The following is a 14,377-nucleotide window of genomic DNA, read 5'->3' on the forward strand; positions in this document are numbered from 1 at the left end:
TTCACTAACTCTTATGGCTTTGAGAAGAAAGATGGAGAATGATAATGAGAAAAAATAAATGGCAAGGGGGTACCCCTTTTATAGGAAAAAAAAAAGGGGGGGGGGGGGGGGGGGGGACTCCACGCACCCATGTGGATTGCGAGGCCTCGATAGTCCACGTGGAAGGGGATACCAATTATCCACGTGGCACTCCGTGGTTCACAGGGCATCCATTGGCAATGCCACATGATCTGTGACGATCCATGTTGTGGACCACAATGTTGCCACATCTTACGTGGCAACATCGTGGCCTACCATGTGGATTGTCAAGGACCGTGTGGGAGTCCATGTGACATTGCCACATGGAAAACCAGCAATCAGGGACGGGTCCAGAGAGAGAGAGAGAGAGAGAGAGAGAGAGAGAGAGAGAGAGAGAGAGAGAGAGAGAGAGAGAGAAGGAGAGGAAGAGAGAGAGAGAGGGAGTGAGAGAGGAGAGAGAGTAGAGGCATGGAGAGAGAGAGAGAGAGAGATTTTATTACTGTCCTCAGAGATCAACTATGACCTATGGGACCAAAGTTACATGTGATGTAGTATGTGTGTGGCTGATGAGTGACTCTCAATGCTCTAAAATTGTGGTGATGAGAGTCGCAATGGAGAGCCCACATTATGGTTGGGAGAGGAAAAGTGTGTAGGTCTAAGTTATGGCTAAAAATGTGAGGGAAACAAGTTTGGATGTGACCAAAAGTTAAACACTCTAGTAGTGTGTGGTACTCAGACTTTTGAACTTGCAGTGATGAGCATAATGTGCACAGTCAATTTGACTCTTCTCCATTGCCCCAATGCCCTATCTCACATCAAAGGGAGTGGAATCATGTATTCCACAACCCTTTCCAGGCCCATCACCTCAATTGGAAGAGCTCTCGACTCAAGAAGTAGGACCATATATGGTGTTTGTGTCTTAACTTGGAGAAATCTTGTAAGAAAACGATTTTAGACATTCTCAAACTCTTTCCAAGTAGACTTTGAGATGCTCCCACCCCACACTTCAACTCCATAAAGAAGAACCGGTGTCACCAATGTATCAAAAAGTTACTTCTTGAGAACCCAACACTTGATGTTTCTCTCATCACACATGTTGTCAAATGCATAGTATGCTCTTTTCGGGCTTCCAAATGACGCATAGCACATTCAGGCCACTTTTTATTGGCCGGAACCTCAAGACCAAGGTGCTTAAAGATCTCAACAACTTCAAGTGTCTCATTGTTGTACACAATGCATGGCTTGTCCTTATGGTTTCTTTTCACAAGCATAACATTTTTTTTGGATTCATTCACAATCAGCCCACTATGCAAGCAAAAGTTCTCAAGCCTAAAACCATAAGCTTTTGTAAATCTTCTAAAGTGTGTGCTAGAAGCACTACATCATCCGTATACAACAAAAGCATAATTAGAGCATTGCAAATAGTGACCTCTTCAATGTATTCTTCTTGCATAAAGTCAAGTACCATTTGTTCCAACTGATCGATGCATAGACCAAAGAGAGTTGGTGACAATGGACATCCTTGTTTAACCCCCAATAGTGCTTGCAAAAAAAATTGAAATCCTCTTTCCATGCACAATTGACACATCACCTTCTCATAGATCCAAGAAACCGCAAGCATAAACTCACTTGGCACTTGGAGTTCTTCCATCCTTCTCCACAAATTCTTACGTAATATCATATCAAAGGCTTTCTTAAATTCCACAAAACAACAATAGAATCGCTTGCCTTTCAATCAACTTTTCTTCATGAGAATACAAAGAGTGACAAGATGATCATTAGTGCTATGGCGTCGACAAAAATCTGCTTGTCCTTTTGTACACTGTTTATAACTGAGTCAATGTCAGTTAATAGGAGCTGCTAAAGACCGAAGACCTACGGATGCACATTGAGGATGAATATAAAGAAGCAGTAAATATTGGAGTTACACATTTTTTAGATTGGAGTTCCGATTTATTTCAAGCCATTGTAATATTTTAATGTGTTACGGGCTCAATGGGAGTTCCAAGCTGTAAAGAACAGGTCAGTAGTGTGCCTAGGTTGCAAATCCAATAAGTGGTGGAGCCCTAAAGGCCTTGGGTTCTCGGACATTGCATATTTTTACCCTAGGTATATAAGGTAGTGTGTAAAAGAAATTAGGGTTCTCAAGCTCATTTGTTGAGAGCACTCTTTGGTGAGAGCTCTTGAGGTGTGTGGCTATGGAGTCCTTGAGCTTCTCCTTGCTCATGTGACTTGGTTAACACTAATCAATGCTTAATTTTCTTTCAATATGCCTCTCTCATGCTTCTTATGATTGCCTATGATGCTTTGATTAGCTAGATCTTAACTAATTAGTGGTTAAGCCCTCTCTAATCTTGTGTGATTGCCCTCTCTTTCTTGTTTTTGCATGTAGGTTTGATTGGAGTGTGGTGCTCGATAGATCTATGTGTGTGTGCTTGCGATTAGTGTGTTGCATGATAGGATTAGTGTTGTGTGCATCTTGCAATTGTTAGGGTGTGTGATTGGGTTGATTGGAGGTGAAAAGAAGTGGATGTGGAGATGGCCAACCATTGTGGCTTAGCTCCTCTATAGACCAAGAAGCTCACCTCATAGAGTCAACCATTCGTGTTGCCATGATTAGCTCACGCCGTTGCCGGGGACGATGGCCTATGCTAGTATAATTGTGGTGGCATAATCGGATGTGTTTCCTCACTAATTTTACTTGTGTGTTTATGGTTTTGTGGATTATGAATGTGTGTGGGTGGATGCATGAATAGGTGGACCAAAAACCTTGTCCTGGATAGAGGTTTTATAGCCAGTACATAAAACCATCTATATTTAGTTCAATTCGATATATTCTTTTGAACAGCTTTTTAATTAAATATAGAATTTCCACAGCTTTTTGTTAAATATAGAAGACGGCTCTGTACCTCTTAACTATGCACGTCAGCCAGCTCTTTACACCATTACTATTTCCACGTCTCTTTTTCAAATATAGAAGACGGCTCTATAGCTCTTAACTATGCACATCAGCCAGCTCTTTGTCTTTCCGCTCTCTCATTTTCCTGTCTCTCTCTAACTAGCTGTGTAGGAGCATAGATTGCTGTTTTACTTTGTAGGCCTATCACACATCTATTGCTGCCATATACTGCTCTTGCTCTCTGTAGGCGATTCACCTCGCTCAATCTCTCCCTCTCTAGCATGGAGCAAGAATCTCACAGTGTATGTGACTTCTCTCAGCCTCACTGTGAACTGTGTGCTAGGTATGTTGTTGATGCGGTCAAGGAATATCATGCTAGGAGAAAGAGGGAGCAGCGTGCTAAGAACAAGCTTGAGCAGGTAGCACGTGAAGAAGATAATGATCAAAATGGTGCTGATGATGCAAAGCATCAGAATTTGCAATGACCTTGTTATGCTCTTCAATCGGCGTACAAAGGCCCTCGATGTTGCATCACACTCAGATATTTTGTGAAAGTTTGTCAATCATCCTTCTCTTGGAGACCTTGAAATGCCCAGGGCACAAACAACCTTCGTTGAAGCCATACGCAACACAATAGATGCAATCAAATTACCCAAGAGCAGACATGAGCTCTTTCTTAAAAGGTTCATCACCACAATGCTTGTGAATGTTGAGTGTACATCTACCTCAAAAGTGAAAGTTTTAGCTGCATCTAAGTTGCTAAATTTGCACAAGAGGAACTTCATAGCTGCAAAGGATCGGTTGAGGGTAGCAAGTGATGGCAATTTGTCAATCTCTTTGTGTGCTGCAGCCCATGGATTGTGGTTTCATAACACATGATGAGAAAGAGTTGATCTTCTCTTTTTAGATGTCTAACACTCGTGTTTCACCTAATAAGAAGGATGTGTGCAGAAAGCGTATTGGAAGAAATTCATATGTCAAACATCCTGTGCATCTTCTTGAACAATCTCAGGTAATAACTTGCTTCACTATATCCATTTTTGTTTTCTAATATTTGCATTCATGATCTATATTCACTATAATTGGGTTGATAAGAGTAGATATGAAATCGGATATGAAGGAAGTTATAAATGGAAATAAGGGGAATCTGTATTTGGTCCTAGACTAAGAGTAGATAAATATTGGATGTGAAGGAGAATATAAATGGAAACATAGTTTTTATCATACGCGTATGTTTGCTGAAACATACGTTTGCAGATGCATACTTTAACACGTGTATGATATGTATAAACTGGTTAGGTAAAAAACTGGTTTACATAACCAGTAAAAAACTTTTAATACTTATTTCTTACTGGTATACATAGTGGTTAAGTGTTCACATGTACTGGTCAAGTATTCACATGTACTGTTTGTCATGTCAGATAGGTAAAAAACATATCGGTTTGAAAGGAAAATACTGGTTTACATATCCATTAATTTTTTTTAACACTTATTTCTCACTGGTATACATCGTGATTAAGTGCTCACATGTACTGGTTAGGTAAATAACATACCGGTTTTAAATGAAAAGACTGGTTTACATCAGCAGTCAGAACATTTGAACTGGTGATAGCCGTTTTTCAGCTCTCCGTAATTGCCATAATGAGTTAACCCACCCTACCAAAATCATTCAAACACTGTGGCTATCCCTACCATTTCACTGTATATAGGTGTGTGTGAGTTAGGGGACTTTTCCCATATCTTCTTAAAAACCCTTAATTAGCTAGTCACTGGGTTAGTTGAGCCAAAATAATAATAAAAATAAAAAATATAAGTATATTATGGCCCATTTGTGTGTAAATATTTCATTGTATATAGGGCCTAAATAAAAGGATTTTTCATAATTATTTTGGTATTTATTTAAATATTTCTACCTATGGTGTGTTGTTTATGCTATGTACATTGACTCAACATTACCATATTTTTACTTACCATTTTGCGTACTCTTTATTCCATATAAAAATAATTTCATGCAAGCTTCTCTTATTTTTGGTGTAACTCCATCCCAACAAAAATCCAAAAAAACTAGTTTATTTATGTGTATATTTTTTCACTATTGTCATTTTTTCCTTCCTACATCTATTCTCTATTACTCTCATAAATTATACCACCAAAAATATTCATCTTTTTATGGTAGACTTATAATGAGAGAGATTTATTTGACCCCTTTATATTTTTTCCACCTATATTATTTATATTTGACATGTACATATTTTTTTAGACCCCTCAATATTTGACTTTCTTAGTTGTACTATTCACTTATATCATGATCTCAATAATATCTTCAATTATAGACCTACCAAATAAGGTCAAGGGTATGTGGCATGCATGCATGCACTATGGGGGGCTCACTCTTGGAGGTATTCAAAAGAATCATCCAAAGAAGGACCTCACAAGGATTTTGTGCAGTGGAAAAAACAATCGGTTTTGCTGAATTTTTAAAGATCACATGCTCTCGAAATTTGAAAAGGTGATACAAACAAAAGTTATAGCTCGTGAGCTGAACTTTTACCTCAAATTTTTTCACATTTTTTTGAGCTACGAGCTGTGTGCTATGATTTTATTGGTGGACCCCAGTTTCCCCATGCTATGCAGCCACACTCTCTCTTCCACTTTATCATTTTCCTCTTTCACACACACTCCTCCACTCAGCATCCCTACCTCTCTCACCACTCCTCTCTACACCCTACTCACCTTCTTCTCAACCTTGAAGAATAAGAGAAACCATGGTGAACTCATGTCTCCTACACACACTTCCATTCCAAAATTGACCACCTAGTCTCATTTTTACCCATCCATATTACCCATATCTATCAAAAAAACCACAAAATTCAGCCTCTTCTCTTGAAAGACAGCATTATGGTGATTGGTTACTCATGTGCACTTACCTTGGCTTCCAAGAAAGGTCAAGAGTGGAGAAAAAACGTACAGTCAAAGCTAGTGGACACTTGGAGCATCAACATTGTAAGAAATCCATGTTTTCTTACCTATTAAGAGTTTTTTCTTCCTTATTTCTATCATACATGGATACTCCCATTGTAAATATCCAATTCCATTTGTAAATCAATAAAAATACTAACTCTACTAATTTACTAACACTAACCTACTATGAAAAGTCCTATCACCTCCACTTCTCTGCTCTCTCTCTTCTTCATCTATCCACACCAACTTCTTGATAATTCCAAGCAAAAGAAATTAGATAATTGCTGAAAATATAACCCAACCATGGTTAGAGGAGTAACCCTAGCCTTCAAAATTGCTATAAAAGGAGGGTGTAGCTAGCACAAATGGGAGAGCCATAAGCAAGAGCACTATGCTATAGCTTGAGAATCCAAGATCAACCTCTCTAGAAGGAGCTCTTGAGTGGAAGCTCATTGTCTTATGCATATGCATGTGTTGTATTAGGGGTGATTAGCAAGGGAACTCTATGCCATTGTAAGAGAGAGTGATCATTCAATTGAGAGTAGGAAATCTATCATTTCTCCTACTAGTGTAAGCCCAACATTTGTTGAATCAAGGAGGGTGGATTTGGAGTAAGCTTGGATACTTTGTCTCTCTTCCAACGTGAAGTAATGGACAACAATGATGTGTAAGCGTCTTGGTGTTTTTTTTTTTTAAAGTTCTTGATAGCTTGTCTCTGGGTGTTGTCATCAATTTAGCCATAAATCCCACATACTGTAAGAGGGCGACAGGGTGGAGAGGACTCCCCTGGATTTAAGACAGTGATTGGGGTGGCTTTTCTTGTGATGTGTTGTGGTGTAATTTACTCAAGCTATGTTGAACAAATACTAATCTCACTTTCATTGGTCATGACAGATTTGTAAGAAGGTATTAGTGCAACAATCACCCCCTCCCCCTTCCCTCTCTTTCTTACATATATAATTGTGTTTGCTTGATCACGGCCGATACATTTCAAAGCAACCCGAGCACTCTCTCTCTCTCTCTCTCTCTCTCTCTCTCTCTCTCTCTCTCTCTACACGTCCTAGTTCGCATCCAAAACTAGGTGGTGCCCCAAATTTGTGTAGGGTTAGGTTGCGGGTTGTGTGTGTGTTTGTTGTTTTTTCCAACCCCAACCCAATTGAGCTCATAAATAGTCTACCCTTATTAGAGCTCATAAATAGAGCTCATAAATAGTCTACCCTTTTGTTTTGATCAAACAAATCGAGACCTCATTGAAGCTTGGATAACTGAAGAAGAAAACCTAGAGTGGTACTTTCTTACTTCTTCATTTGCAGGCGAGTGGTTCTAAATTTCTATTGTATCCCTTGTTGCAACTCGTGTTGTAATCTTTCATAATAATGGAAAGCCAACGCCAAATGTCCGGATACCCTCTTTTCTTTGGAGAGCCTGGAGAGGATGCATAATTATTTTTATCAAATTTCAAGATGTCTTGCCGTATCAAGAGGATAGTAACTGATCAAGAGCGCGTAGAAATGTTTGAGGTGGTCCTTAGGAAAGATGCTAGCACTTGGTTTGACTCTTTGCCTGAGGAAGTTAAGGGGAATTACACAGAAGTTTTGAATCATTTCAAGAGATACTTCTTTGATCCCCAAAACACTCAAAAACTATGGCAAGACATTGTTTCTCATAAGCAAAAAGATTTAGATGACTACTACTTGTACAAGCAAGAGTTTCTACGTCTTTGGGCTCTATGGATACGAAATGTTGCTAACCCTGGTGATGGTGCATAATTTCTAAAGAAGGAGAGATTCATAGCTGGACTCTTTCCTGATCTTAAGGTAAGAAATTAGAGCTTCCAAGAAGTATAGGAAACTCACAAGTTAGGAGGGATTTAACAAAGGCAGTTAGCACTAGGAGAAAGGTAAAAGAGAGTGTGCCTGTTGTAAAAATTGCACATGCTGAAATGAATGAGGATATTACACATGTGCTAGATTTTTACATCAAAGGAAGATTGGTTAGGAAAGGTCTAGTGGATGGGGGTGCAAAAATTTGCATCATGACAGAGGGACTCATGCAAAAACTAGGCATGCACATCCATGAGACACCTGAAATTAAAGTCAAGATGGCAAACAATAGCAAAGCTAGGTGTGTAGGCATTTGTAAAAATGTTTTTGTAGAGGCCTTTGGCATTAAGAAGGCAGTGGATTTTTATGTTATGTCTACGAAGGAAAATGGTTATCCATTTATCCTAGGGAGACCATGGCTAATGAAAATGTGAGCTTTGCAGGATTGGGAGAGTGGAAAGCTAATTTGCAGGAATGACAATCATAAGAAGGTTGTCTTTGACATGAAGGAGAAACGCCAAGAGGAGCTCCATGAATAATCATCTCAAAGTGAGACGGAGGAAGGCTGGACCGATAGCACTTCAGAAGGAGAAAGTAGCGGCAGCATTACTGAAGAGGAGTCTTCCATCGAAGTCATGGGGGTAAGGTTTAAGCCAAACAACCAAGAGACCTCTTGCCTAGGTTTGGAAGAGGTAGGTTCCCAAGAAAACCAAAAAGTGGAAGATGAAAGAATGCTAGAAGGTATGTAATCTACAACACTTACAAAGGATGAAAGAGAGGAGCTCAAAGGTGTGTTAAGGAAATTTCCTAGGCTTTTTGCTAAAGACTACACCGATGTGCGTGGAGTAGATGCTGTTCAACACAAAATTGAGTTGAAGCCAGAGGCCACACCTAAGGCTCAGAAGCTACGAAGGCTAGGAGTCATCAAGGAGCAGGCTTTACTCAAGGAGGTAAGAAAGCTTCTAGCAGCAGGTTTCATTTATCTAGTGGAGAATTCAGAGTGGGTCTCTCCTGTTGTTTTCACTTATAAGAAAAATGGCAAGTGGAGGGTGTGTGTGGATTACCATCGACTCAATGAGGCAACAAAAAGAGATCACTTTCCCCTCCCATTTCAAGATGAGATACTAAATGAGGTAGCTGGTCATGAGAAGTACACTGTGTGTGATGGCTACACAGGTTACTTTCAAATAGGTATCGCATTGGAAGATCAGTTGAAAACAACCTTCATCACTCCTTGGGGTTGTTATGCTTTTAGAGTCATGCCATTTGGACTGACAAATGCTCCTGCAACTTTCCAACGCTTCATGAACATGGTGTTTCAAGCATTCTTTGGAAAGTCCATTAGGGTTTTTATTGATGATTTTTGCATTTATAGCTCAAAATCATTGCATCTACAAAGGGTAGAAGAAGGATTAAAGAAGCTCTACGACATGGGAGGTCAACTCAACCCCGAAAAGTGTCACATAGGTGAGGATGAAGTGATCTTGCTTGGTCACAAGGTTTCCTATAAAGGCATTGAGGTGGATCCTTCAAAGGCAAAGGCTCTTATTGAGCTCCCATCACCCAAGAATCTCAAAGAGGTCATCTCATTCATTCAAAAGGTGAAGTATATGTCACTCTTTATTCACTTAGCTTCGGAGTTGCTTCCTCCTTTGCAAAAGTTAACACAACAAGTAGAATTTGCATGGTCTTATGAGCTGGAAGAGTACTTTTGTAACATTAAAGTCATTTTGTCAGAGCTACCAACACTCATGCCTCCTTGTTGGGAGTACACATTCTTTGTTAGCTCTAGTGTTGGGAAGGAAACAATTGGTGCAGTTTTATTACAACAAGATCCCCACAGTACCAGGATGCGACCCATCTACTTTGCTAGTAGGGTCATGAATGCTTTGGAGAGAGGCTACACGGAGGCAGAACTCATGATGCTTTCTCTCATGTTTGCGGTGAGAAAGTTTAGATCCTACTTGCTACCAAAACCTTTTGTAATTCTCACTGCTGCAGAAAATTTATTTCCTTGGGTGTCATCTCAAATGAATCTTAGCACCAAGATCTCAAAGTGGATTATGGAATTGCAAGAGTTCCAATACTCTTTCAAGGTAGAAGATAGTGTGCGTGCACAATTGGCAGGGATCCTTACTTATAGGGTACATGAGAAGGAGATTAAGGTACCTGAAGTAAAGACCCTACCATTGCCACCACCTAAAAGTATTCCTAATGCTTTTACCTTGTTCGTTGATGGAGCTTTTTGACGAATCACAGGAAAAGCAGGGAGAGGGCTAGTATTGCTCAACCACGTGGAGAGGTGGTCATGAAAGAGAACGTCAATCTACCAGGTTCAACTAGCAACAATGAAGCAGAATACGACACACTACTTCATGGTTTAAAGATATGCATTGTCCAAGGTATACAACGTCTCATGGTACAAGGGGATGCACTTCTCATTGTGAAGAAAATTTTAGGCATTTGGGTATGCAAGAATAAAAGACTAAGGACAAAAGTTCATTCCATTCATAGATTTTTTAATCAATTTGAAGAAATGCAACTATATCATATTCCTAGGAAACAGAATGAAGATGCCGATTTACTTGCACAACAAGCAGTTACATGTGTTGAGAAAGAAGTGCAAGTCATCATGGTGGCAGCAACTGTCAAGCAACCGAGATACTAGGGATTGGAGTCATTGACTCCCATTATTAGCTACATTTTGGAGGGTGAGTTTCCACAAGACTTCACGAAGGGTCAGAAGAGGAGACTCATGAAAAAGGCAAGCGCGTATCTCTTTCTAGAAGGATCCCTCTATCAAAGAGGGAAGGATCAAGTGTGCAGAAGAGTACCAACTATCAAGGAAATTCCAGCCATTCTAAAAGGTTTGCATGAAGAGGCATGTGGTGGTCATTTTGCCCAAGAGTTAACTGTAAAGAAGATTTTTCTTGCGGGGTATGTTTGGCCAAGTCTGCATGTGGATGTCCAACATTGGTGTAAAAGTTGTCACAATTGTCAAGTTAATGGGAATAGAAGATTGGTTTATGGTCCAAGGCAAATCGTGCTTGCAAATGGACCCTTTGAAAAGTGGGGCATTGATGCTATGGGTCCTCCCTAGGACAAAAAATGGTAAACTCTACATTCTAGTGGCTGTAGACTATATGACTAGGTGGGTGGAAGCACAAAGTGTGGCAAAGGTAAATGAGAGGACAGTGAGCAAATTTGTCTACACTCACATTTGTTGTAGATTTGGCACAACTTTGGAGATTGTTTCTAATAATGGTCCAGGGTTTAGAAAGGGCTTACTCACAGAGGTCTGTGAAGAACTTCACATTCTACATCGTCATAGTACACCCTACTATCCCCAATCCAATGGTCTGGTAGAAAAAGCTAAGGTTGTCACTGCAGGCATCATTAGAAAGATGATGAGAAACAAAAAAAAGTTGTGGGATGACTTCTTGGATGGTGCCTTGTGGACGTATCGAACCACATATAGGGAAGCCACGAAGTTTACACCATTTCACTTGGTCTATGGTCAAGAGGCTTTACAACCAATTGAGCTCAACATTCCAACAATGCGACTTCATGGCAAAGCATCACAAGATGATCAAGAAGCATGGATGGATCGACTTCTTACCTTAGCTGAGCTTGAGTGGAAAAGAGAACCAGCATACGAGTGCTACAAGAGGAAAGCCACACAGACGAAGGAAAAGCTTGACAAGAAACTGAAGGACAAAGGCATCAATGAAGGAGATCTTGTGCTAAGGTATGACAATCGCCTCGATAATTGTTTTGATGCCAAATTTGAAACTAGATGGCAGGGGCCATACATAGTTAAGAATGCTTTCAATTCAAGTTACTATCAACCTATGGACTTGAATGGAAAAGAGCACTCTAGGAAGGTAAATGGTTATCGCTTGAAGTACTATTTGAGTCGCCTTCTACCAAAGGATCTACCAAAGATCTGTCAAAGGGCAGCTGTCTCATGTAAGTATTGTTACATGAAGCATGAGTGTAACTCCAGCCAAAATTCTGAGGGTCCAAACAATGAAGATCTCGTCAAGGACTCTGAAAAACTCTATTTGGAAAAGATGCTCTATGATGGTACATGAATATACCATCATCCTGGGGGAGGGTAAATGATAGCCGTTTTTCGGCTCTCCGTAATTGCCATAGTGAGTTCACCCACCCTACCAAAATCATCCAAACACTGTGGCTATCCCTACCATTTCACTGTATATAGGTGTGTATGAGTTAGGGGACTTTTCCCATATCTTCTTAAAAACCCTTAATTAGCTAGTCACTGTGATGGTTGAGCCAAAAAAATAAAATAAATAAAAAATATAAGTATATTATGGCCCATTTGTGTGTAAATATTTCATTGTATATAGGGCCTAAATAAAAGGATTTTTCATAATTATATTGGTATTTATTTAAATATTTCTACCTATGGTGTGTTATTTATGCTATGTACATTGACTCAACATTACCATATTTTTTCTTACCATTTTGCGTACTCTTTATTCCATATAAAAATAATTTCATGCAAGCTTCTCTTATTTTTGGTGTAACTCCATCCCAACAAAAATCCAAAAAAACTAGTTTATTTATGTGTATATTTTTTCTCTATTGTCATTTTTTCCTTCCTACATCTATTCTCTATTACTCTCATAAATTAGACCACCAAAAATATTCATCTTTTTATGGTAGACTTATAATGAGAGAGATTTATTTTTTCCACCTATATTATTTATATTTGACATGTACATATTTTTTTAGACCCCTCAATATTTGATTTTCTTAGTTGTACTATTCACTTATATCATGATCTCAATAATATCTTCAATTATAGACCTACCAAATAAGGTCAAGGGTATGTGGCATGCATGCATGCACTATGGGGGTCTCACTCTTGGAGGTATTCAAAAGAGTCATCCAAGGAAGGACCTCACAAGGACTTTGTGCAGTGGAAAAAACGGTCGGTTTTGCTGAATTTGTAAAGATCACATGCTCTCAAAATTGAAAAGGTGATACAAACAAAAGTTGTAGCTCCTAAGCTAAACTTTTACCTCAAATGTTTTCATATTTTTTTGAGCTACGAGCTGTGAGCTATGATTTTATTGGTGGACCTCAGTTTGCCCATGCTATGCAGCCACACTCTCTCTTCCACTTTATCATTTTCCTCTTTCACACACACTGCTCCACTCATCATCCCTACCTCTCTCACCACTCCTCTCTACACCCTACTCACCTTCTTCTCAACCTTGAAGAATAAGAGAAACCATGGTGAACTCATGTCTCCTACACACACTTCCATTCCAAAATTGACCACCTAGTCTCATTTTTCCTCATCCATATTACCCATATCTATCAAAAAAACCACAAAATTCAGCCTCTTCTCTTGAAGGACAGCATCATGGTGATTGATTATTCATGTTCACTTACCTTGGCTTCCAAGAAAGGTCAAGAGTGGAGAAAAAACGTACCGTCAAAGCTAGTGGACCGTCAACTCAAGAAACTTGGAGCATCAACATTGTAAGAAATCCATGTTTTCTTACCTATTAAGAGTTTTTTCTTCCTTATTTGTATCCTACATGGATACTCCCATTGTAAATATCCAATTCCATTTGTAAATCAATAAAAATACTAACTCTACTAATTTACTAACACTAACCTACTATGAAAAATCCTATCACCTCCACTTCTCTCCTCTCTCTCTTCTTCATCTATCCACACCAACTTCTTGATAATTCCAAGCAAAAGGAATTAGATGAGTGCTGAAAATCTAACCCAACCATGATTAGAGGAGTAACCCTAGCCTTCAAAATTGTTATAAAAGGAGGGTGTAGCTAGCACAAATGGGAGAGCCATAAGCAAGAGCACTATGCTATAGCTTGAGAATCCAAGATCAACCTCTCTAGAAGGAGCTCTTGAGTGGAAGCTCATTGTCTTATGCATATGCATGTGTTGTATTAGGGGTGATTAGCAAGGGAACTCTATGCCATTGTAAGAGAGAGTGATCATTCAATTGAGAGTAGGAAATCTATCATTTCTCCTACTAGTGTAAGCCCAACATTTGCTGAATCAAGGAGGGTGGATTTGGAGTAAGCTTGGATACTTTGTCTCTCTTCCAACGTGAAGTAATGGACAACAATGATGTGTAAGCGTCTTGGTGTTTTTTTTTTTTAAAGTTCTTGATAGCTTGTCTCTGGGTGTTGTCATCAATTTAGCCATAAATCCCACATACTGTAAGAGGGCGACAGGGTGGAGAGGACTCCCCTGGATTTAAGACAGTGATTGGGGTGGCTTTTCTTGTGATGTGTTGTGGTGTAATTTACTCAAGCTATGTTGAACAAATACTAATCTCACTTTCATTGGTCATGACAGATTTGTAAGAAGGTATTAGTGCAACAATCACCCCCTCCCCCTTCCCTCTCTTTCTTACATATATAATTGTGTTTGCTTGATCACGGCCGATACATTTCAAAGCAACCTGAGCACTCTCTCTCTCTCTCTCTCTCTCTCTCTCTCTCTCTCTCTCTCTCTCTCTCTCTCTCTCTCTCTCTCTCTCTCTCTCTCTCTCTCTCTCTCTCTCTCTCTCTCTCTCTCTCTACACGTCCTAGTTCGCATCCAAAACTAGGTGGTGCCCCAAATTTGTGTAGGGTTAGGTTGCGGGTTGTGTGTGTATTTGCTG

The sequence above is a fragment of the Adiantum capillus-veneris genome, chromosome 6 (genome assembly GCF_014529385.1).
Source record: "Adiantum capillus-veneris isolate H3 chromosome 6, ASM1452938v2, whole genome shotgun sequence".
In the NCBI taxonomy this organism is placed as follows: Eukaryota; Viridiplantae; Streptophyta; class Polypodiopsida; order Polypodiales; family Pteridaceae; genus Adiantum; species Adiantum capillus-veneris.